Source organism: Typopeltis vanoorti, chromosome 3, assembly GCF_054136105.1.
Source record: "Typopeltis vanoorti isolate ZY-2024b chromosome 3, IOZ_Tvanoo_1.0, whole genome shotgun sequence".
Taxonomy (NCBI): Eukaryota; Metazoa; Arthropoda; class Arachnida; order Uropygi; family Thelyphonidae; genus Typopeltis; species Typopeltis vanoorti.
The window spans coordinates 156,672,446-156,694,237 of record NC_143551.1 but is presented as its reverse complement, the minus strand read 5'-3'; the positions used below and the strand labels follow the sequence as shown (position 1 = coordinate 156,694,237).

Sequence of the window (21,792 nt, the reverse complement as noted above, 5' to 3'; positions counted from 1 at the left end):
CTTTACATTTTACTCAATTTATACTGGATGCAAGAATATGTTATTAATTAAATTATCCTTTTTATGTAGGGTTTTTTTTTTTTGTTATTTATTTTTCATGTTACACCATGATAACTGAGAATACTATATTCTCAAGATATCAGGTGTAACAGAGGTATGAGTGGAGTGGAGTGGTATGAATGGAGTGGAGCTCTCATAGTACCCATATATAAAAAGGGAAATAAAATTGAATGTGAGAATTACAGAGGCATTTCCCTACTGAGTGTTCCTGGTAAGATATATGCAAGTATACTTGAGAAACGGGTGAGAAGAATAGTGGAAGAAAAGCTTGGTGAAGAACAAGCTGGATTCAGGTCAAATAGAGGCTGTCAGGATCAGATCTTCACTTTATGAAAAATAGTGGAAAAATCATGGGAATATAACAAAGATCTGTATTTAAGTTTTGTCGATTTGGAAAAGGCATATGACAAGGTTCCAAGAGAGAAGCTATTCAATACGCTACAGTTATATTGTGTCAATTGGGTTGTAAGTCAGCAGTTAGAATTGAAGGAATGGTTTAATGTTAAATCTGGTGTGAGACAAGGATGTACATTATCTATATGGATCACATTATGAATTAAGGTGGTATTAAACATGATATCAAAACTGGAGATGTTAATGTCTGCTCTTTGCTTTATGCAGACGATGTTAGACTTCTAAATAAATCCACTACAAGTCTGCAAAATTCCCTGACCAAATTGAATAACTGTTGTAATAGATATGGTATGAAGATCAGCAATAAAAAGACAAAGACAATGAAAGTAGGCAGAATCATTGAAAATGTCAACTGTGTTGTGAAAAAAGAACCTGTGGAACAAGTAAAACATTTCAGCTACTTAGGCACGATTTTTAGTGAAGATGGTAAATTAAATATAGAAATAGGCAACAGAATCAACAAAGCTGGTATGGTAAGAAGTCAACTGAATAAATTCATATAGAATAAGAGAGAAATTAATCGGAACACTAAATTAGTTGTATACAAGACAGTGTTCAAACCGTTTTAACTTATGGATCTGAGAACTGGGTCAAAAATAAAACACATGACCAAAGACTAGGGACTGCAGATATGAGAGTCCTGAGAAAGATTAGAGGTGTGAACAGATGACATTAATGGCAATATCATATTAAAAACGAGGATATTAGGAAAGAACTTGATGTTGTTAGCATCCAGGAAGCTAATCTCAGGTGGTATGGTCACTTAAACAGAATGGGCGAAGAAGGATTAGCAAAACAAGTGTTCTCTGCCAGGTTTGCAGGAAAAATGACCCAAAGGAAGACCCAGATATAAGTCTATTGATACTATAAAAAGTGCCTTAGATGGTAGAAATATAAGATCTGATAATGATAATATTGGAGTCTTGACAAGTAATAGACTGATTTGGAGGAAAATTGTAAATAGGAAGTTAGTAATCATGTAGGTTTTTCATTGTAGTACTATCGTATCCTGTACACCCCTTGAGGGTACATGGCAGGAATTTGATGATGACGATGAAGATGAATTGCATTTTGTAACAACTGTTTATCTAAAATTTATTATTATTACGTTACACCCCTAGGGAGTTGAAGGACTCATTGAGGGAGGGCTCCTAATCTACAGCTCTCCATCTCCACCACTTAATCTATCAACTACAATGGACTGCAACTACACTAACGCCATCTGCTGCCAACCACCACCACTGGTATTTTCATAAACAATTACACACATCCATGCTCATGGCAGGATTCGAACTCGCAGTCTTTTGGCTGGAGAGAAATATTTTTCTTTACTTTTCACTTACGAATTGATTACATTCAGTACAACATTTATGCTGTTTTCAAGTTTGCTTGATCTTGTAGATGCTTCTCCACATAAAGGCAAATACTTCATACACAATTTAATTATGATACAATGTATCAATATTCCCACATTACATAAGTGGTTATAACAAGGATGTTCCTAGTTGCATAAAGCAACTGTGCATGCGTGCGTGCATTTATAGCCTATTCTCAGTTGCATTTTCTTGAATTACGAATGCTGAACACATAAATTAGAACATTTTAGCATAGCTAATCTTGAGTGGTATGGTCATAGAATGGGAGAGAAAACATTAGCAAATCAAGTGTTTCCTGCCAGGTTGGCAGGAAAAGGTCCAAAGGAAGACCAACATATAGGTCGATTGATACAGTAAAAAAGTGCTTAGAAGAGAGAAATATAAGATCTGATAATGTTGGAGTCTTGACAGATAACAGATTGATTTGGAGGAAAATTGTTAATAGGAAGTTAGCAGTGATGCAAGTTCTTCATGTAGTACTATTATAATATCCTGTACACCCCTTGAGGGTATATGTCAGGAATTTGAATGATGATGATAAACATTTTTATCCACTGATGCCACAAAAATGAAAAGACTCATTCCTTAGATAACAAGTTGCTGTTATCAAGAGCTTCACTAGTAAGCTGTTTCAAAATGAAATAGTAAAGAAGTATGGAATATCATAACTGCAAGTGTATTAAATCAAAATAAAATGACAATCAACCAGAGAGGATATCAATGAAGCCCTATTTCAATGATATACCCTAGCTCAAATTCTTAGCACTCCAATTTCTGGGTTATTCCTCCTTGATCAACAGAAGCATTAGTTAAGCAAATGGATGTTCAAGGAACATTTCTTGACAACATATTCAATGATGTTATTAGAGCCCAATGACTCAATTCAAAAAAAAAAAAAAAAATCACACGGTGAAAAGCAAATCATCAAGAATGAAGCAGAGAATTTGTGATGAAAAACTGTGATGTGGTATCAAAGATCATGCCAATGATATAAAAACCAAAGTTAAATATATTCTAAATGTCTGGAGTTATTATTATTATTATGTAACACATTCAAGGAGTTCAAAGATTCATTGAGGTAGGGCACCTAATCTGGAACTCTCTGTCCCCACCACTCAATCCACCAACTACAGCAAACCACAGCTACCATCATCTACATCAACACCATCTACTGCCCACACCACCATCACCACTAGTATTTTCACAGACAATCACAAACAACCATGCCAAGGCAGGATTCAAACCCACTGAATTCTAATCAGTAAACTGCAGCATATGAGAATGGATACAGGGTTGGTGAGATGGACAGGAGGGTGGTTGATGGAGAGATATCAGAGAGTGGTTTATTCAGGAGTAGAGTCCAAAAAAAAGACGGCCTGTGACTAGTGGTATGCTGCAGGGTTCTGTTCTTGGACCACTACTGTTTAATTTGTTCATTAACGATATAGGAAAGGATCTGAGAGGAACTATGCATCTGTTTGCAGATGATGCAAAGTTAGGTAGAGCAATAGTGAATGCTCAGGATGATTTGGAGGACTGGGTTAAGGAGAATGGATGTCAATTTAATGTGGAAAAATGTAAGGTTTTGCATTTTGGGGTGAAAAGATTAGCAGCAGTATATCACATTGGTGGAACTGTACTCCAGGAGATTGACGAGGCCAGGGATTTGTTAGTGTTGGTGGATTGGGAGTTGAAGTTTAGGAAACACATCGCAAAAGTGGCAAAATCAGCTCATCAAATCACTCGGTTGCTGAAAAACACTTTAATGAACGGAGAAACAGGTTATTGTTCCTCTGTATCGAGCCTTGATAAGACTTCTCTAGACTACTGTGCCCAGATATGGGCGCCAGGGTTTCTTCTCGATGGGGAGAAGGTGGAGAGGATCCAGAGAGGAGTGACCAAGATAATAGCAGGTGTATGGAATGAACCTTATGAAAACAGGTTGAAGATCTGTGGGCTGCAGAAATTGGTTGATAGGCGGAAAAGGAGTGATATGATTGAGACATTCAAATTTACTGAAGGGTTTCTATAAGGTTAATTCAGAGGATATTTTTGAGAATAGGACTGATAGTGGGAGGACTAGGGGGCCATCCATGGAAGCTTGGTGAGTGTGGTTAGCAAGGGTGTTAGAGCTAGGTTTTTTACTTGGAAAGTGGTAAATGAGTGGAATAAGTTGCCAGAGTCTGTTGTGGGTGCCATGACTGTAAATGAGTTCAAGGGGTGAAGTATGATAGATACTGTGTGACAATCAAATAACAACTATGTTGAATAGTTGTTCTTGACATGATGTTGGGCCTCCCTCGATGAGTCTAAGGACTCCTTGGAGCTGCCTGTAGTAATAATAATAATAATAACTATGTGGCAAACCAGGCTGGCATGATAAATTATTAGAGATAGCACATGAGAGAAAAGCAGTTAAAATATCAAGGAGGAATGCAATCATGAATACATATCAACACCTGAGGAAGGAAAAGTCACGAGACACACAAAATGGAAAAATAAAAAGGTTACTGGAGTAGCAGGTCTTCTTTACATAAAAGGAGTACAAGATAATAATAATAACTATGTGGCAAACCAGGCTGGCATGATAAATTATTAGAGATAGCACATGAGAGAAAAGCAGTTAAAATATCAAGGAGGAATGCAATCATGAATACATATCAACACCTGAGGAAGGAAAAGTCACGAGACACACAAAATGGAAAAATAAAAAGGTTACTGGAGTAGCAGGTCTTCTTTACATAAAAGGAGTACAAGATATAGGTAGCTAGCTAGCTAGTTAAAAACCAGTTAATATCGCAGGAGTGGTGATTAACACATTCACTGCCATGCTACTTCGGCATAGTCTGTTCCCGTACGCCGAGCAATTTCACTTCTTCAAGGTCAGTACGTAATCTCGTTGCCGGCGGTAAGCATGATACGAGTATACTCATAGTTGGCTTGTGCAGAACATATACCATCTATGAGAATACACAGTTTTGATGCTAGCTCCACAAGCCAAGCATTTTCACTTCTTCAAGGTCAGTACAGTAATCTCGTTGCCAGCAGTAAGCGTCATAAGAGTATACTCGTAGCTGGCTTGTGTAGCTGGTTTATCAACTACGAGTATACTCGTAGTTGGCAGCGAACGTGTTAAAAAATTGATAAAGTTAATTAACTGCATAAACAGCAGTTATTTATTTCATCCATATGGATGAAATAAATCAAATAATTTATGCTTTGTAACTCTGTTATTTCAATTTCAATGGGCATTTGTGTTCATTATTTCGTGATGTCTAGGCTTGTATGGGCAGAATTCAAGAATCGATGGGACTTACTCTTGGTAATTTATTCAATTTTCTATAATAAAGTGAGACAGTTGAATTATTATTATTATTATTTGACACCTCCAGGGAGTCCAAAGACTCATCGAGGGAGAGTGTGCCAACAGCATAGAACCATTGGAAATGGCCATGCCATGATACCACTGGATTCTGAAAAGGGATTTGACAGAATATCCCACAGAAATAATTATGTAAACTAGGACAAATAAGTATGGATTTAAAGCTGGTGACATGCATAAAAGATAAGAGTTTTGTAGAAAATTTTAATTAGAGACAGGAAAAAAAAAAGGCAGCTATAACAGAAAAATATCAATTACTAAGGGAACTTTTATGGCAAGAATGATCACCCATGGAAGTGTTGTTAGCAAGATGTGAAGAGTAAAATTTTTTGCTCTGAGAGTGGCGAATAAGTAGGATGGGATTACTAAACATGGTTGAGTATGCTTTGTCAGTTGTGCAAATAGCAGTTAGTGTGGGCTTCCTGCAAGCACTTGGAATCCATGGAAATGTCCAGATGGCTGTAGAAGCCATTGTACTATGAATTATGGCAGGGCTATCCCACCTTAGGTAAACCGAGGGCCGCATCATAATGCATATCTACTAATTTGGTGAGCAGCAGTGACACAACCTTGAAAGCTAAACAAATAAACAACACTAATTGCGTGTTCACATTTCCTGTGGATGCCTGAAGCATGCGCGTTGGAACAAAATAGTGTAAGAATGCTTCTTTGACACATCTAATATTTGAAAAACACATGGACATATAGTGATGTAAAAGCACCAAATAAAATTACCAACATCGAGATTATCAATTAGTGATGGAATTAAAATATCTAATATGCATCCTATAAAATTGTCATTTTATATTTCGCTCGTGAAAATCAAAACCCACAGGTCGGCCGCATGCGGCCTGCACTTTGAACAGCCATGCATTATAGTATACCAGAATAATATGATATGGTCATCTACTTCCAAATATAAGTAATTAGTTGCAAAGTTACTTCACATGTAACTTTTTTGTTTACTCAAGCTTTTATTATTATTATTCGTAACATCTCCAAGGAGTCCAAAGACTCATCGTGGGAGGACACCTATTGTACAACACTCCGCCTCAACCACTACACCGAACCTCTACTACCAATCATCTACATCAGCGCCATCTACTGCCCGCCACCACCACCACTAGTATTTTCTGCCTGTAAATTGTGCGTGTTCTGAAGGGCCAATTTATCTGTATGCGGAATGAAAAACCCTGCTACCTCCATATGATATCGGCTAACACACCTTCGATCGAAAAAGTCCATATAAAGATTCCTCCTGTCATGATGAGAATCGAACTTAGGCCTTTTCTAATCAAAGGGCACAACATACCGTCATTCTTCCAATTGCACTACGGAGGCGCTTAAAGACTTAAGGACAAAAACAATATAATTTGCTATCAAGTATAATTTACTTTCTAACCAAGGGTATTTTAATGATATGGCATTTATGCTTGTATGTGGAAATATATGCTCACAACAATGTGTTCTTCATTTTGGTATTCCAATGGTAATGACCTATGGTTTAGCTCTTACTGACATGATCTCAGTTAGGATCTTCCAGAGTTTGCTAATCCTAGGTGCAGAGGAAAGAGTTCACACACTGTTGTTTGGCAGACTCACTGATGAGTATCCTAGAATGATTCCAAATCATGAATGATAAGCTTCACAAGTTATCGTGCATACAACTACAATGTTATGTATAACATTAAAAGGATGCTAGATATTCAAAGGGTAAGAAGAGCACAGTATAAACATTCATTTACTCATGCTATTTTGTGGTATTACCTCAACACCATATTAGGACAAAAAGCATGTATTTATGAAGTCTGGTAATATTCACTGCATCCTTGGAATACAATTACTTCTTAGATACATGAGATTCTAAATATGAATGTTTAAGACACTAGAGCCAAGTGTTTCTACAATTTGAATAGTTTCCACAATATTACTTGTGATGCCTGCCTGAAATTTTATTCAATATCATATAGGGAAAGAATATATGTATTTTATTTTTTAAAGAATTCTAGCTTACTTTTTTTTTTAAATTAAAGCTGATTTACTGTGTAGCTCAAAACTAAATCCACATACAAGAATTAAACATTTTTAATTTTAACTGTCGAGAAAGGCTATATGTGGAACTACAAGGCAGGTGATGACAAGCTTAGAAAGAAGCTTAACTACGCTACCGGCCAAGATGTCTATAGACGTCAAGGTTATCATGGATGCGAAGTGCATATTAAAATTGTAATACCATTGATATTACTTTGAAATATAAGATGGATACGAAGCATATGAGGATGCATATTTGATTCATAATGGCCGGTAAGGTGGTTATTTTGTGCCATGGCATGGCACTGCAAGATAAAGATGTTAATAGTGCATGGCAGATAGTTAATGGTCATCTAGAGGAAGCAATGTTAAACTGTATACCTAAAGTGAGGAGGATTAATCAAGGAAGTGTTAGATAGATGAGTAATATCATTAAGCATGAGCTGTAGAAGAAGAAAATGCTGTTGAGGGTATATAAGGAGAAAAGTGACCAGCATGGCAAGGAAGGCAAAATCAGATTATGAGAAGAATTTTGCCTGACAGGCCAAAGGAACTCCAAAGAGTTCTTTCATTATGTGGCAAGTAAGAGGAAGAATGATTATGGAAGATTAACCTTAATGAGTGATATGATGGTCACAAGGAGAGAGAAGCAGATAAAATCGTCAAGTTGTTGAGTGACTGACCACTCTGCAAGGATATATCATCCTAGTGAGGATGCTGCTTTAACATATGTGACAGATATTAATGTAGGAACAGAGGTGGATGAATTGGAGGTTCTTAGGATATTGCAAAATCTCAATGTATGTAAATACAGCTGTGGGATTAGATGGGATATCAGGTAGGGTTTTGTGAGAATGTGCAAGGGAACTCTCAATGCCTCTAACTAGCCTCTTTAATTTAAGTCTCAGCTCTGGTAGAGTTCCAAGGGAGTGGAAAGAGGACAAAAGAATTCCCTTGCATAAAGGAGGTTCTAAGACTGTAGTAGCAAATTATAGAACAATCAGTATTCTCAGGTGTGGAGGTAAAAGTACTCAAAAAATTGGTCAAAAAGAGAATTCAAGAATGGGTGGATAAAATATGATATTGTATGGGGGGGGGGTCAACATGGCTTTGTGAAGGGTTGGCCATGCCTTAGTAATTTATTATCTTTTTATAATAGAGTAACAGCAGAGGTGAATAAAGGAAATGGCTATATGGTGATTCTGCTGAATTTTGCAAAGGCATTTGACAGAATACCACATGAAACTCTATTCAGATTATAACAATATAACACAGGTCAAGTGGATGGCTGCTGGACATATATCAAATATATGGAGGTACGGAATTGAGGTGAAAACAGGTGATTAGTGGTATGATTATTTGGCTATTAAAGAATACACTAACAAGTTGAGGTAACAAAGTTATTCCTTTTTATAAAGCCTTGATATGACCATTTGGATTACTGTGCCAAGGTCTGGTCTCCTGGGTTTCTTGGGGATTAGGAAGTGAAGAGGATTCAGAAGGAAGCGAGATGGTGCATGATCTGAGGAGTGTTTGTTATGAGGATAGATTAAGGATTTGTGGACTGAAGAAGTTAGTTGATTGGAGAAAAAGAGGGGATATGTTAGAAACTGGAAGTTGAATAAAAGTGTGGTTAGTAGAGGCATTAGGACTACATTTTTAGCTTGGAGAGTGGTGAATGAAGGAATGTGTTGCCAGTGTCAGTTGGATGCACTTTGATAATGCATTCAAGGACATATAACAGATTGTGTGGGCAGTTTGGGTCTCCTGCAATGAGCCTTCAGACTCCATGGAGGCACCCGTACAATAATAATGTACAATTAATTACAGGATTGTGTATCCTGTAATTAATTAATGTGGGATTAGATGGGATATCAGCTAGGATTTTGTGAGAATGTACAAGGGAACTCTCAATGCCTCTAACTAGCCTCTTTAATATAAGTCTCAGCTCTGGTAGAGTTCCAAGGGAGTGGAAAGAGGACAAAATAATTCCCTTGCATAAAGGAGGTTCTAAGACTGTTGTAGCAAATTATGCAACAATCAGTATCTCAGTTGTGGAGGTAAAAGTACTCAAAAATTTGGTCAAAAAGAGAATTCAAGAATGGGTGGATAAAATATGATATTGTATGGGGGAGGGGGGTCAACATGGCTTTCTGAAGGGTTGGCCATGCCTTAGTAATTTACTATATTTTTATAATAGAGTAACAGCAGAGTTGGATAAAGGAAATGGCTATATGGTGATTCTGCTGGATTGGATGGAATTACAAGTCAGTACAGCAGATCTGTGAAAATAAGTAATCATTAAAATCATCAAAGCGCATGACTTCGATAGCTGGAATCCCAGTTTTCCAAAAAAAGACGCAGAAACAGACTCCAAAGTATCTTGATTAGAATACGTCAAGTAATTTGAAGCATAATTGGACTGTATAAAACATAAAGATATAAGGATGGCTGGTAGCCAAGTATACAAACACAGTTGAAAATAAGTGACGAATATAAGTCTTTGGAATCCTTAGAGGTGTCACATAATAATAATAATAATAATATTTGAACTAAGTGGATGGCTTTGGTTGGAATTACAAGTGAGTACAGCAGATCTGTGAAAATAAGTAATCATTAAAATCATCAAAGCATAAATTGCTGAAAGCGCATGCCTTCGATAGCTGGAATCCCAGTTTTTTTTTCAAAAAAAAAGACGAAGAAACAGACTCCAGAGTTAAGTAATTTGAAGCGTAAACAGCGGATGAAATATATATGTAAAAAGTTGATCCAAACAAGCTGATGCTACTATCGAGAAGCGACTTTTGAACTAATTTTTTTTTGAGGGGGGGGATCTACTTATCTTTAATAAATAAATCAACATACACGTGCACACACAATGAATATGTAAACTATATTTTAAATTAATGAACATAAACACTAAAATAAAAAAGTCAAACTAACATTAACAAAACGAACTCACTTCTTAAGAAAGGATCTTTTTGAAAAATGCGCTAAGAGGCGCTATGTTAGCAGTGATTATAATATGCAGCTATTATTATTATTATTATTATTATTATTATTAAGAGAGACCTTCAGGGAATCAGGGACTCATCGAGGGAGACCGCACACCACGCACCAGCTATCATACTGATTCTTGAATTCATTCACACTGCTAACACTCACAACATCAAATGGCAATCCATTCCAATCACGCACCATCCTGTGTGAGAAAAATCTAATCCTTACCTCCTTCTTAGCGGTATTCATTCTTAGCTTCCAAGGAGGCCTTCTTGTCCTTTCCCCATCCTCAATAAATTGAAAAATTCCATCGACTGAAATGGTGTATGAGCCTTTCAGAAGTTTGTAAGTATCAATCATATCACCCCTTCTTTCTCCTGTTTGCTAGAGTCTGCAGTCTACAATTTTAACACATTCCCTTTGCACTCTCCCCAATACAATTCGAATCACAACGGACACCAGGAGACCAGACTTGCACACACAATTGTCCAAGTGAGGTCTTATCAAGGCTTTGTAAAAAGGCAAAATGGAATCCTTATCTTTACATGTGAACGTTCGTTTCAGCATTGCAATTATCTTTTCAGTTGTATTTGCAATGTTTGCTGCATGACCCCCTGAACTTCAACTTCCTATCTACTAACACTTCAAGATCCCTAGCCTCATCAGTTTCTTCTAGCATAATCCCACCAATATAACATGCCATTGGATATCTAATCACGCCAAAGTGCAAAACTTTGCATTTACTGACATTGAACAGACATCCATTTTCCCATGCCCACAATTCCTGCCTATTCCAATCATTTTGCAAGTATTGCATATCACTAGCATTCCTGATTACCCTACCTATCTTGGCATCACCAGCAAATAGCTTTATGTTGCTTGTCAAATCCTTCACGGTATCATTAATGTATAGGTTGAATAATAGTGAACCAAGCACTGATCCTTATGGTACACCACTGGTGGAATTAAATCTTGCAGACTCACATCCCTCCCTATACCACTTTTTGATATCTGTCAGTCTGCCCTCCTCTTATCCACGCTAATTTTCTATAATCTACACCCATATTCTTCAATTTGTACAACAGTCTACTATGCTGTATTCTGTCAAAAGCCTTAGCAAAATCCAAAATCCGTTCCCCTTGTTCAATGGTAACATTGTTATAGAATGTGAGCTAGTTGATAAAATATGACCTTCCCTTAGTAAGCCCATGTTGCTCATTGCAACATGGGTTTACTAAGGGAAGAAAATTTGGTTACGGCTCCATCCTGGAGCCGTAACAAATTTTTCCAAAATCTTCACCATCACTCCCGAGATACTAATTGGTCGATAGGTGGATATATTGTCCTTGCACCACTTTGTGCAATGGAATTATCATACATTCTTTCCATTCCTACGGAATCTTCCCTGTTCCGAGACTCATGAACAGTCAGTTCAGCTGAACATTCTTTTAGCACATGTGCTGATGTCCCATCAGTTCCGATTGCTGAATTCTTATTCATTTTGTGCAACAGCTCTAATACTTCGTCCTCATAACCTGAGTTTCTTCATTCAGTGAAGAGGTGACAGTGAGCTCAATGTCGCGTACACCAGGTGGATAGCTTTTAGCAAAATGGGCACTCATTAGTTGTGTAACCGCTTCCGCATCTGTTACTCTCACGTCATCTGCATTTAGAAGAACTATTCTTTCATATTCATGCTTGGTTTTACTTGCAGTGTATCGATAGAATTTTTGTGGTTTGTATTTAGCATACAGAACCAGTTTCTTTTCATACTCATACTTTGCTTTTCGTATAACAGTTATTATTATTCTAGCCTGCTGCTTATAATTTTCATAAAGCACATCATCCTTATGCACAAGGATGATGTGCTTTATGAGGTATTCCTTCCACATCATCCTTTAATACAAATGTCTTGCTTAATAAGATTACACATCCATTTGATTCCTACCCTATTTATTCTTCGAATTCTCCGGACACACTCTGATATTGCATAATTTAAGTATTGTTTAAATGCTTCCCATGCACTGTCGATATTCTTCCCATCCATCAACCGATCCCATTTCGCTGAATTTAGTATACTCCTCAGTTGTTCATAATTTCCTGCTTTATAGTTCAGCATGTAACCTTTTCTGAATTGAACATTCAAAAGCTTAGTCACTTCCCAAGTGAGTACCGAATGATCACTGTCACCAACCAGAGGCAAAGTTACATCTTTAACTGATACCCTCTGACACTATAATCAAATCTATCACTTTTTGACGTCGAGTTCTTTCTGTCACATGGTACTTTGACGAGCAGAGACAACCAGGTTATTGTTCCTCTTTATCGAGCCTTGCTAAGACCCCATCTTGACTACAGTAGATCTGGCCGCTAGGGTTTCTTCCTGATGGGGAGGAGGAGGTAGAGAGGATCCAGAGGCGAGCAACCAAGATGGTAGGTGGTCTATGGAATGAACCTTGCGAGAACAGGTTGAAGTTCTGTGGGTTACAGATATTAGTTGATAGGCGGAAAAGAATTGATGTGATTGAGACATTCAAATTACTGAGGAGTTTTTACAAGATTAATTATTATTATTATTATCTAAGACCTTCAGGGGGTCAAGGACTCATCGAGGGAGGCTGTAAATTCAGAGGAAATTTTTCAGAACAGATCTGGTGGTGGAAGAACTATGGGCCATCCATGGAAACTGAGCAAGAGTTTACTTATAAGGGTGTTAGAACTAGGTTTTTTATTTGGAGAGTGGTGAATGAGTGGAATAAGCTGCCAGAGTCTGTTGTGGGTGCCATGACTGTGAATGAGTTTAAAGTAAAGCAAGAGAGATACTGTGCGAATGCTGAATAGTTTTTGACGTGATGTTTAGGGCCTCCCTCGATGAGTCTAAGGACTCCTTGGAGTTGCCAATAATAATAATAATAATATTATTATTATTATATCAGCTCCACACACGAGAGGTCCCAAAACGTATGACATGACAGCAGTATGTGGGAGACATGGTTAAAGAAAACAAAGGAATTTATTGATATGTTTGGAAGGGTTCGGAGTTGTAAGCACCAGACACAAATGGGGAAAAGTGATCCAAACGAGAAATGTACGAAATGAAGGAGGATGGGAATTTGGTTGAAAACGTTTAGAGTAGAACTGTTCATGGGTGTTGTAAACAGCGGTTGTTCGTGTTCACACATGTAATTCGCACGATTAGAAGAAAGTGGAGGAAGGGCACTGACAAGTTCAGCAGCACAGTATTCAAGTATATACTTATAGAAAAGACATAAAGTAGCAACGTAGAGTCTATGAGAAGTGGACTAGAGAGAATCAGTGAGAGAGAATGAGTGGAATAAGCTGCCAGAGTCTGTTGTGGGTGCCATGACTGTGAATGAGTTTAAAGCAAAGCAAGAGAGATACTGTGCGAATGCTGAATAGTTCTTGACGTGATGTTTAGGGCCTCCCTCGATGAGTCTAAGGACTCCTTGGAGTTGCCAATAATAATAATAATAATAATATTATTATTATTATTATATCAGCTCCACACACGAGAGGTCCCAAAACGTATGACATGACAGCAGTATGTGGGAGACATGGTTAAAGAAAACAAAGGAATTTATTGATATGTTTTTGGAAGGGTTCGGAGTTGTAAGCACCAGACACAAATGGGGAAAAGTGATCCAAACAAGAAATGTACGAAATGAAGGAGGATGGGAATTTGGTTGAAAACGTTTCGAGTAGAACTGTTCATGGGTGTTGTAAACAGCGGTTGTTCGTGTTCACACATGTAATTCGCACGATTAGAAGAAAGTGGAGGAAGGGCACTGACAAGTTCAGCAGCACAGTATTCAAGTATATACTTATAGAAAAGACATAAAGTAGCAACGTAGAGTCTATGAGAAGTGGACTAGAGAGAATCAGTGAGAGAGTTAGTGGGTGATGAGGAAGAGGAGGAGAGAGAAAGAAAGAGAGATAGGTTATCCATCAAACTGATAAGTGTCTTCTGAATACAATCCACCATTCTGAGAAATCACTAGATCGCATGCATCATCACCAAAACTATGAAAACAATAACTATACTGCTTGGGCAGAAGTCACCAAGCACCGCCATAGTCAAGGTGCATCGTACCATGTAACGCGTCACGTATTTTTATCTACCTATCTACCATTTGGTGTTACAGTCCGTTGTTAGCCTTAGCCTCCTCTACAACTGGTCTCCACGATCTTCTATCTTTGACTAGTCTTTCCTTGCCTTTCACTTTCATAGTAGTCAAATTTTGGATTACGTTATCAATCCACCTTAATCTCGTCTTCCTTTTTACCTTGTTGCATATATCTTTTCTCTGAGTATTCTGCGCATACGGAAGTCTTCCATTCTCTCTCTACATGACCTAATCATTGCAATCTCTTTGCTTTTATGAACCTAACAATATCATCATCTTCTTCTTCTTTTAGTATCTGATTAATTTCTTTGTTGTACCGTATTCTCTATACACTATTTTCTTCAACAAGTCCATAAATTCTTCTTATAATCTTCCTTTCAAATTTCCTCGAATTGTCTTTGTCTTTTTCACCAAGAGTCCTTTGGTGGTATCTCTAATTCTTTCATAGCCTTTGTAGGAATCTCTGTTTAGACTGTCAAATGCTTGCTAAAAGCCTATAAATGACATATGTAGGTGTATTGCATGCTTAAAACATTTTCCCATCATCTGTCTGATAATGAAAAGTTGATCAATGATACTTCTGTTTTATCTAAATCCACATTGAACCCTTCTGAACCCTTCTGAATATCTGCTGGATGAACTGGAGCATCGGATTACATCATGAGACGTCTGCTCTACAACATTACAGGACCTCATTACACCCCTACAAAAAGAATGGTCCAAAATTCCCATTGATCGCTATCGTACGCTTGTATAAAGTATGCCCTATAGAGTTTCTGCAGTCATTGCAACAAAAGCAGGTGCTGCATCTTATTAAGGAGGACACCGTGGCTGTTTGTTCCTTACACTGTAGTGACCATTGACGTCTTTCCTAGAAGTGTATACTCTGATGGATTTGAGATTTATGAAGAGTCAAGCGTTGATCAGAAGGGAAGTATTGATTAAACCAAAAGAAGAGTAACACGCATTTTAGAGGAGGAGAAGGAGGGGGAGCTATGGACATGATTTATACCAGGATAAGCTGAATATGAAGGTCATTCCATGAAGAATAAACTAGTCCTGCTTGCGGAGATTATTTTGAAAAGTAAGAGGGCAGGTATATCAGCAAATTTTGGGAAATAAGGGAAGATTGCACTTTGGTGTCATTATAGCTGATCAGATTATTTTCTCTCCAACTAAGAATAAAAGATCTGTTTTTAAGATGTCGAATATGGCAGATCCTGGATCACATGAGCTCTACAAACTTTTGTAAGGAAAGTCTAACAATTGAGAGTAACGTACTGTCACTAGAGAAGTTATGAATGTCAGAGAGAGAGAGAGAGAGAGAGAGAGAGAGAGAGAGAGAGAGAGAGAGAGAGAGAAGATAATTAATATATAATAAAAAGGGTCCAAGTGAAAACACAGAGCCTTGAGTACTCTAGGATGAATTAAAAAATCTAATGAGAGGAAACTATCTATTATGATCTGGAATGGACAACTAAAAAGAAATCTGGTGATCCACTCCTGAAGGATAGTGTGAAGACCATAAGATACTGGCTTAATAAGAAGTAAGGGTACGATGCTAGATTTGATCAAATGCCTTCAAAATATATCATCTGTAAGCATTGAGTATTCAGTTAGAGAAGCAGTAGCTGTTGATAAACCTTTTCCTTTATTTCATAAAGTATTGAAGTAAAACCAATAAAGCAGTAGTTTGGTAGGAGACATTTATCCCTCTACCTGTTGAACATGCCATATAAATTCTTGCTTTCAAGCTGTTGGTGAGAATGCCAGATGAATTTAGCAGTTTGCTGAGGAGATACAAGATTGGTGTTCCCGTGAGTTCTGCAACATAAGATTTTAGCACATCTAAAGGGATAACATCAGGGCATTGACACTTGGTATCAAGAGTACTGAATATTTTTTGGATGTCTTTCTGACGAAAGATGAAAGGAGATCTACTGCAAATATTTTATGGAATAATGGAACAAACTTTTTGTTGATTGTGTAAATCAGAGTTAAGGAAAAGATTGATGTGAAAAGGGTTGCCTTGTCCTTAAAAGAAACGTCACCACTGTATCAGAATTTGAGAGATGTGTAAGCATAGAATGGCAGAAGTTGCTTCCTACAGTGGCGAAGAATAAGAAGGTTCGACTGTCATTTAGCAGGAAACAAAGTAGTGCATTTAGCACTCACAAAATCTTTTTTTTAGATTTGTGGATGACTGTTTTCAGATCTTAGAGGATGTTGTATAAGCTGAATGAGAGGCTAAAGTTTTCGATTTGAATCATGGGATGGATGTTGAATATTCGGCTTAAACTTCTATGGCGCATTTATTGGGAACCATATTATGAATAAGGGAGAGTTTTGAGTCGAGCAAATAATAAAGGCACTCATTGGCGAAAATAATTTTGTTTATTAGATCTGAGGAAGCGCAAGCTCAGAAGAGGAGGAAAGCAATAATCAGGCCATGCAAAAGAAGCATGGAAATCCAAAGGTCATTCTAATTGTCCATGTTATATAGATTCATTAGATACGAAGTAGAGATTGATTGGAATGACTATGTATGAAAAAGGAAACGTAGTTATAATCAGACTTGCTAAGAGCTAATAACAATAGTATTACTATTATTATTACTATTATTACGGGCAACTCCAGGGAGTCATTAGACTCATCGAGAGAGGCCCCAAATCATATTCATCACAACTATTTGACATTCATACAGTATCTATCATACCTCGCCTTAAACTCATTCACTGTCACAGCATCCACCACAGACTCAGGGAGCGCATTCCACTCATTCACTACTCTAAAAGTAAAGAACCCAGCTCTAACACCTTTACTAACCACACTTTTGCCCAGTTTCCATGAATGTCCCCTAGTCCTCCCACAACCAGCCCTGTTCTCAAAAATATCTTCTGAATTAATTTTATAGAAACCCTTCAGTAATTTGAATGTCTCAATCATATCTCCCCTCCTCCGCCTATCAACCAATTTTTGCAACCCACAAATCCTCAACCTGTTCTCATACGGTTCATTCCACAGACCTGCTATCATCTTGGTCACTCGCCTCTGGATCCTCTCCACCTCCTCCCCATCAAGAAGAAACCTAGGTGACCAAATCTGAGCACAGTAGTCTAGATGGGGTCTTATCAAGGCTCGATAGAGAGGAACAATAACCTGCTTGTCTCTGCTTGTCAGCGTATTCTTCAGCAACCAAGCGATTTGATGAGCTGTTTTGGTCACTTTTGCAATGTGTCCCCTAAATTTCAATTCCTTATCTACCAACACTCCTAAATCTCGTGCCTCATCAATTTCCTGGAGCAGGTTCCACCAATGCAGTAAACTGCCGCCAATCTTTTCACCCCAAAATGCATAACCTTACATTTTGCCACATCCATTCTCCTTAGCCCAGACCTCCAATCTGTCCAAATCATCCTGCAAAATTTTGACGTCATCTGCATTCACTATTGCCGTACCCAACTTCGCATCATCCGCAAACAAATGAACTGTTCCTCTCAGATCATTTCCTATATCATTTATGAACAAATTAAACAGCAGTGGTCCAAGAACAGATCCTTGTGGCACACCACTAGTCACAGGCCGTCTTGTGGACTCTACTTCCGAGTAAACCACTCTCTGATATCTCTCTGTCAACCACCCTCCTATCCATCTCACCAACCCTATGTCCATTCCCATATGCTGCAATTTACTGATTAGAATTCCATGTGGAATCCTGTCAAAGGCCTTCGCAAGATCCAGTAGAATCACCGTAAACCGTTACCCTTATCCAGTTCAGCCGTCACTGTGTTATAATACGTCAGCAAGTTACTGAGGCATGACCTACCCTTCACAAAACCATGCAGTCCCCGATACAGTATCCCATTTTCTTCTATCCAATCTTGTATTTTCCTCTTGACTATTTTCTCTAAGACCTTGACAATGATTGCTGATATGCTAATCGGTCGGTAATTTACAACAGCAGTCTTGGAACCACCTTTATGCAGTGGAACTATTTTCCCCTCTTTCCACCCGCTCGGGACTAACCCAGACCAGAGACTCAAATTAAACAAAATGGTCAAGGGTACTGACACTTCTTTAGCTGCTTCTCGTACAACACGAGCTTGTATACCATCCAATCCCACAGATGTATTGACATTGAAGTTATGCAATAGACTACTCACCTCCACTTCATTAACCACAATTCCCGTATAATCTACTGGTTTATTCGTTTCTGCAATGTCACCACCTGGTCTATGATATACTTTTGCAAAGTGCTCACTCAGTAACTCAACTATCTCAACTGATTCATTTACCTCCCTACCATCAGCATTCTTTAAAATCAATCTGCCATGTACATTTTTCCTTTTACTTGCTACATATCTAAAAAACTGTTTAGGATTCTATTTAGCCTGCATGGCCAATGTTCTTTCGTAATCCTTTTTTGCTTTTCTTACCACACTCATAACCCTTCTGGCCTGCGCTTTATACAGTTCATGTGCCTGCCGGTCACCCTTCTCCTTAAATTCCCTCCATAGTTGTTTCTTTTTTTGCAACTCAAGCTTAATGGTGTTATTCATCCATTTAACCCCTACTTGATTTATTATTCGGACTCTAGGTATACAGTCAGCCATTGCTTCATGCAAGCACTTCTTAACTACCTCCCATGCACTATCAACTTCTAGTCCTTGCAGTTGTACATGCCATGGCACTGAACCAATCAAACTCCTAAGCTTGTCATACTTTCCAGCCCGATAATTCCACATGTACCCTGTCTTAATTGAAAATTCTACACCTTTAGCCACCTCCCAAGTTAAGACCCTATGATCACTCTCACCGATTGGTGGCAATGTGGTCATATTTGTTACAGCCAAATCCTCAGATGTAATTACTAGGTCAAGCACTCTCTGACCCCTAGTATTTTCCATTACATGCTGTCGCAGATAGTTATCCCTTAATAACCGCATAAAATCCAGTTCCTTCCTCCCGTGTGTCCTCTCCTCACTCCAATCAATGCGACAATAGTTGAAATCTCCCATAATAATCACCCTCCTTCCACCCATTTCTTCTATTTGCTTGTGCATACTGTCACCACCATCTTTTCCATCACCTGGTCTATAGCAGCACCCAATTGTATATTTAGTTCTGCTAGCCACAATCTCACACCAAATGGCCTCAAATGTGCTCTTTTCTCTATCCTGCAATTCAACTTCTATTCTCCTTGGCTGTAGCTCATCAGCTATCATCAACAATACTCCTCCCCCCATTTTATTCTCTCTGTCATTCCTGAACACACTATACCCATCACATTCAATCCCACTAGTTATATCATCTACAGTCAGCCATGTTTCACTAATACCTATAACCTGTGGTCTGGAAGTGCCAACCATGGCCAAAAACTCTTCCTTCTTGTTCCTAATACTCCTAGTATTAGTGTACATGAATTTAAGACCCCCATTAGCCCCAATCTTACCTTGATGCCTTATATTAACTATCCCACTCAGATTTGTTATCCTTATTTGCTCTGGCATATTATATTCATTCTTACATTCAACTGCCTCCATAAGGACTGTATCTCTACTCCCCCCTAACAAATCTAGTTTCCCTGAATTTGCACATGCACTACATTCAGCAACACTTTCTCAAGTCTTCTTACACCGTAACCATTCAAATGCAAGCCATCCATCTTATATAGATCCTTTCGCCCATCAAACTCACTCCACACATCCACAAATTCCACACCACTCGTCACACATAACCCACGCATAAAGTCATTTGCAATTATAGCCCTCCTTTTAAACATTTCACTGTCATACCGTGGCAAAAGACTAATCATTCTAACTCTCTCACTGTTTTCTTTTGCTACCTCAAACAATTCATTCAGGTCTTCTATCATTTCCATTTTATCTCCTTTCAAATCATTCGTACCTGCCACAACAATCATTTCTTTCACCCTTTCCTTTTGCTCCCTAATAGACGCAGTTACGTCCTTTATGGTCGCACCAGGTTGGTACGATTTTGTCAAATCCTCTACTAACACACCTTGTACTAACGAGTCTCCATACAGCACTCTATCCTTCATTTTGTTCATGTTTACATTCATACGTCTATTTTTCCTGTCATACCTTTTATTATTGGTTGGTTCATTCAGTCTACTTTTGTTCATGCACTCTAGCTGCTGTTTTGCTCTTTCTATCGCACTATTCAACAACGCGATCTCACTCAATGCATCTATCTCATCTTTTTTGTTCTCTGAGAAACCATTTATACTATCATTGACACTTTCTACATTCACACTCTCACAATTTTCAAGTACAACCTTGCCGTTTCTTGTCATATCCCTATTTCCTTCATTCTGAAGGTTGACAAAAATATCACACTCACGATCCGAAATACACTTCAATTCCGCATTCTCCCTACATTTTCTACACACATTCAATCCTTTATTATCATCTAACCACACTCCGACCGCACTTCGCAAAGCGTACATTTCACAGCTAGTACACTGACTCATTTCTTTTATGCTACCGTTCTTTGATAACGATGGCGAACCTTCATTACTGGCCGCCATTTTCCTTCGCACAGGTGCCATACTTATCTGTAACGTGTTTTGTCAAATTATACGTTATAACACACCAAAAATAGACGCACTAAAATACGCAAGGCAAACAAAACAAAACTACACAATATTAAGTAATTTGTATCGATAACTGAAAATGATACTTATCTTATCTGGAGCTTGCACGAACACTACTCATTACGAATTCATCTAGCGGCGACTTCCCGACATAGTATGTTTTAAGTGATCGCTGGTTAAGAAAGGATACATGGTGTTGGAATAATGATGAGGATATTCTTTAATTGTGGCGGTTGGTGAACGAATAGTGTTAAAGCATTACTCACAGCAAGCATTTTAGCTTCGGTTTTGATTTCTTCAGTAAAGTTTGAGAAGGAAAGGCATCCTGAATTACGGACATTGAAATCACATTTTCAATGAAAATGTGATTTCATTGAAAAATTGAATGATTGAAATTTCTGCATCAAATCGACTTTGATGCAGAAATTGTTTAGGTCAGTCAAGACAGCATAGTTGGGATAACGGTAGATGAAGCAATTTTATAGGAGTATAACGAATTGAGATAAGGAAATCTTAAGCCTGCTCAGATCATATAAAGGTATTCCTGGACTAATAGATAACCTTTAGCATATAATATTAGATTTCACAATTCCCAATCCGTCTTTTTTTCCAAAAGTATTTGCATAATGTAATGTGGGAAGTTTAAGCCAGATGTGGTTGCTGGAGATACCCGATATCTTATTCATCAATAAAACTCAACTGGTATCTCCAGCAACCACATCTTGCTTAAACTTTCCACATTACATTATGGAAATACTTTTGGCAAGA

General features: G+C 38.0%; 1 protein-coding gene across 3 annotated transcripts in view; it reads right to left on the bottom strand.

Annotated features, from left to right (window-relative positions):
* The window catches only part of MED22 (Mediator complex subunit 22), a 48,545-nt gene extending 37,917 nt beyond the window's left edge, over window positions 1-10,628 (bottom strand). For 2 of the 3 annotated variants that reach the window (XM_090416153.1, XM_090416155.1), the window contains exon 1: window positions 10,492-10,628. The gene's annotated coding sequence lies outside the window, so the exon portion shown is untranslated. Of the gene's footprint in view, window positions 1-10,225; window positions 10,272-10,491 lie in introns of those variants that run through there. The other variant, XM_090416154.1, reaches the window with a different exon arrangement.
* Window positions 10,629-21,792: the final 11,164 nt, after the last annotated feature.